Genomic DNA, 5,169 nt, shown 5'->3' on the forward strand with positions numbered 1-5,169 from the left:
GCAGCCACTACTTGTGTATAAAGAGCCATCGTACTGCCCCAGTAGGCATTCCTTTTGTACAAAAGACCCTCATACTGCCCAGCAGGCACTCCTGGTATAGAAAGGGCCCTCATACTGTCCTAGCAGGCACTCCTGGTATAGAAAGGGCCCTCATACTTCCCCAGCAGGCACTTCTGGTGTAGAAAGGGCCCTCATACTGCCCCAGCAGGCACTCCTGGTATAGAAAGGGCCCTCATACTGCTCCAGCAGGCATTCCTGGCATAGAAAGAGCCCTCATACTGCCCCACCAGGCACTCCTGGTATACAAAGTGCCCTCATACTGCCCCAGCAGGCACTCCTGATAGTCTCTGGGAGGAAGAACAGGATAAGCTTGTTCTCCCTTAGGGACGACACAGGAGCCCTGCTGCTCCCACCACCTGAAGCAGACATGGTTTCTCAAAGAGGTACACTTAAGGAGAGACCTCACTAATACACTCAACTCTGGAATCGGGACTTTACTGTATTAGTACACCAGACTTTAAAACAGCTGATGTAGGTATACTGAGGAAAGAAATCATACCTGGTAAGGTAAATCTGCACTGTCTTTAACAACCATATAGAATGCCGGCAACTGGGACATAGAGGAACAGCTATACATGGGTGTGTGAACAAAACAAAATAACATGACATTGTCATGCCTGAATGAGGGCTGGAAGGCAGTTTGCAGAGGACAGGACTGCTTGTACCAGACACCCTTGAGAACACAGGCTGAACTTGGGCTAGGCTTGTAAGGGCCCTGGGGCCATTAACCTAGTAACCTCCTATGATCCTATGATCCTGTGATAATATAGGCCATGATTGCTCCTGTATAACGTGTTAGGCATGGCAATATAATTTGTATGTGGGGACCAAGATGAGCAGTGCATTACATGTATTAATTACACTTATGCAGAATTAGGTATCATGATAACACACCCTTATCTGCATTATGTATAGAAAAGGGAAAGTGGCATATCAGAACAGGGAGTAGGTAAGTTGGCATCTTATGGGAGTGAGTGGGCAGTGTGCAAAAATAGGTGGCACACACATTCGTACATCCACAAACACATTCACAGGCACATGTAATCCACATCTTTACATCACACCTATTTTTTTTTTTAATTTCTTTGATTATTTTACACTCGATAAGCAGCAAAACTGCTGCTTAGTGAGTGTAAAATAACTGCACGATCTATCTCACTAGCACTCTAATGCAGGCATACACACACACCTATTTTTTTTTCTTAAATTTCTTTGATTATTTTACACTCGATAAGGAGCAAAACTGTTGATTAGTGAGTGTAAAATAACTGAACAATCGATCTCACTCTCACTGAAATGCAGGCATACACACACTCAGACACACACACTTCTATTTTTACATAAAAGTCTTCTTTTCTTATTTTACACTGGCTAAACAGCAAAAGTGATGCTTAGCCAGAGGAAAATAATGCAGTCAGGTTTCTCCACAGCAGTAACAGGCATTATGTGTAATGAAAAACCTATACTTATAAATAGTACAAACTTTTGCAGAATGTCCACATTTTGGTTTATAACTTAGGGCCATCCTATTAACATTTTCTGGTTTGCCTACGGATTAAAATCAGTAAATAATGAGATGAATTTTTGGTGAAATGCATGCAAACACTGGTTTTATTTGAACACATATCTACGTTTATAACAGCAATATTTAACGTGTCCCTATTTCCCATTACTTTTGCCTCTGTCCCGACTTCTTAAACTAAGCAGTTGCAATGTATTTTTACTATGGAACATTGTATGGCCTGTACATATATGTAGGGGAAAAAACTTTTAAAGAAAAATGTGATACAGATACCTCTAGTTATAAAATCGTCGCTGGAGAACATTTGTGTGAAAAGCAGGTATTATAGCAATCCCTCAACAAAACAGATGCGTGCAGCAACAACTATGAAGAAAACAGTTCCCACAGTCAGTCAGCATTGCATTTTTACAGGCTGCAGGAACGAAAAGTAAAATATCTCATGCATAGTTAGTGTTTGGGAGCATTCCCAGGGCAAAAGGACTGAAGCTGGCTGGTCGTGGGGGGTTCCTGGGCAGCAACGGACGAAAACGTGAAAAGTAAAAAAGGGCGTTATTACCAAAGGGTTCAAGCGCCCATAACTTCTCTTCAGCTATGTGAGATTGTGATATGGTCAAAGATGGCTCACAGTACCGGAGCTGTAAGAACAGCTAATGAAAAAAAATCGGGAAAATTGTCAATCTGGACAACCAAAAGAACATGATACAGTGCTACATTCAAAAAATAGAGGAAAAGAGAACCTCGGAAATGAGAAAGCAAGCAAAGCAGCATTTAGTGATCCTTTAAGTTTTTGAAGAGAATCTAGTTGAGGAGCGCATCACTATTATCATTAACTCGAGTGGTCTTATCTGATCTTATTTGCCTGGTAGTAGCTGTTTATAATTAAACCTGAAGAAGTGCAATCTATTCCCAGAGACTATATGGGAAAGCCCATGAAAAGTGCCTTCCACAGCCAACTGATTTCTGCTTTCAGACATGCATGCCTCACATCACAATACTTTGCTGACATCTTGTGGTCAATCTACCTAGGTTCAGGGCAACGCCCATTTCATTTTTTCCTGGTCAAGGAGCTCAGCCTCTTATGAAAATGCCACTCATAACCTCCAACCACCTTCTCTACTTCCTCTCCACACTGCACCATTTACTGCCAGCACAGCCCAACATTCACATTACTACCTGATGCGCTTCTCTTTCAAATTTGTCTCACTCTTTACATACCTCCTAATCAGCATTTAGGCCTCACTTGGATACAGGAACTCCCTGCCACACATTCTCTCAACTAGGGCCTTCATCGTCCAGGCAGCATGGCATGCCCCTTCTTCTAGCCCTCTCTCCGACACCTTTAGTTCCAGAATTAAACACTTCCTCCCACATGATGGGTTTCAGTCTTTCTCATCTTTCACTCGACTGCTCTGCCTAGCAGCTTGTCAAAAGGTAAAATTCGACAGTCCAGTCCAACACGCCATGGTAAATCACAGGAGCCACCAACAGTCATAGGACATAAAGTCCCATGCGATTCTTCTGCTGCAGAGGTCAAGTTGCACATACTTGAAGTCAGCCACTGTGATTCAAAGCTCATCAGCAGCACATCCACCTCTCAGGATACATTCAGGGAATCCTCTCACTTTCTGCATTATTCTGAGAAAAGTAGCAATAAAAGGCACACAGATGTGCGGGAATCTGTCCTGTGGCAGGTGAAACAAAAGTGTGATGAAAGCTGGCTGACACTGCCACATGAGAAAGTGTGTTTTGTGAAAAGCTAAGGGCAGAGAAGAGAACAAAGAGTCACAAAATAGTTTGCAAAATAAGCTGTGTGTCTTTGCAGAAGGATCCAGAAGAATGCTAAAATGTACTGACTTCTTGCATTGGCTGAGAAGCGAACACAACTTAACTGCTTGTAAGGCAGCTATGCTCACCACTATACCGCCAATGCTATAAAGCCCAACCCCTTGCTTAACTTTACTTGACTGCTCGTGCTATACCAGCCTTTTTTCTTTTTTGTCATTAGACATCCATCTCCCTCGTTTTATTTATTTATTTCTTTATTTATTGGGTTTTAGTCAATTGTGGAATGGGTAGATCCACAGAGACTTGATTCAGCCACATTCAGTGTACAAAAAACGACTACAGACACAAAAAGCAAACACAAGAATGTCCAGAAACACACAGGCAAGGAAACAATCGTAAGACATCCAGGTGAGGCCTAAATACTGATTAGGTAGTTTGTAAATGGTGAGACAGATTAGAAAAAGAAGAAAATAAGGTGGCAGCATGAACGTTGTGCTGTGCTGATTGTACAACAGGAAACAATCGTAAGACATCAGTGCTTGGAAGGGCATCTGCACTACCCCAAATCTGCTTTGTACACTTAACTCCTTAGGATCTTAACTCACAAGAGCACAGGTCACAGAGAAAAAATGATCATGACTTCCCAGTAACAGAGCAAATAAAGTCATCTACATCCTAAGTACAGCTTCAGTGTCATGATATCGTTACACGAGGTAGGACAGTAGAAGTCTGAACTCTTTGCAGAGGCCCTTCTCTATCTCCCCCCAAACTCAGCGCACAAGTTCCCTTTCAGACCTTTGTTAATGCTACTGTGTATCACACAGAAGCGAAAAAGGAAGGGATGTTGCATTTCATCTTCAACTTTATCAAATCACTCCCAGCAAAGTGAATACTTTCAGTAGCTTCACGACAGCTTGCTGCAATCAGGCAGCATTTACTCAGAATGTACGCGTTGACAGCAGTGGCCCTCGAACCTTTCTTTTTGATGCTGACCCGCCTCCTATTAGGTGCTGAGCAGCAGCCTAGTCTGCTCCCTACTTGCTAATCATACACAAAGCACAGGCACACAGATATGTTCTTCATCTTGATCACTAGCATACAGGGTGACATATCCACCGTGATCACAGCCAAACAAGAGAGACCTTTCCAGTCCCTGTTCCACAGTTTTCACAAATCCGCAGGGAGCGCAGACATTCTAGTGCACTTCCTGACCTTGATGTGGCCCAAATCAGTCAGCACCATTGGGAAGAAGATTGAATCTGGAGTCTGGAGCTTCACGTAGACCTGATAGGGTCTGTACATTTCCCTGTGGATCAGTCCATCCAGGTGGAAACTGAATAAAAACCTGGCCACCGACTATACAAGCCACTGCAGTACACTCATGGCGTAGCTACCTTAGGATTCATCTGATAACGGCTGCAGTTCAAGTGCCAATCTTACTAGGCATCCACCTCTATTTCACAGATCAAGCAGAGCTCACGGCAGTTGCTGTTTTCAACTGTACCAAGGCCATGTTTGCTGCAGTGTGGAGGACGCTGCAGTATGTAGGTCCACCTCACTGCAAGGTCATCAAGACACTGAGATGGGGCTGGAGCCGAATGACTTAAGTTTTTGAAGAGAATATAGTTGAGGAGGAGCGCATCAGCACTATCATTAACCCGAGTAGTCTTATCTGATCTTATCTGCCTGGTAGTAGCTGTTTATAATTAAACCCCCAAAAGTGTAACCCATTCCCATACTGGGAGTCGAACCCGGGCCGCCTGGGTGAAAACCAGGAATCCTAACTGCTAGACCATATGGGA

The 5,169-nt window shown here is 43.4% G+C and overlaps 1 non-coding gene across 1 annotated transcript; it reads right to left on the minus strand.

Moving 5' to 3' along the window:
- Positions 1-5,097: 5,097 nt before the first annotated feature.
- Positions 5,098-5,169, minus strand: TRNAE-UUC. The gene has a single exon. It is a non-coding gene; the product is annotated as a tRNA-Glu (tRNA).

Source organism: Protopterus annectens, chromosome 8.part0 (genome assembly GCF_019279795.1).
Source record: "Protopterus annectens isolate FY-2018-M chromosome 8.part0, PAN1.0, whole genome shotgun sequence".
Lineage (NCBI taxonomy): Eukaryota > Metazoa > Chordata > Ceratodontiformes > Protopteridae > Protopterus > Protopterus annectens.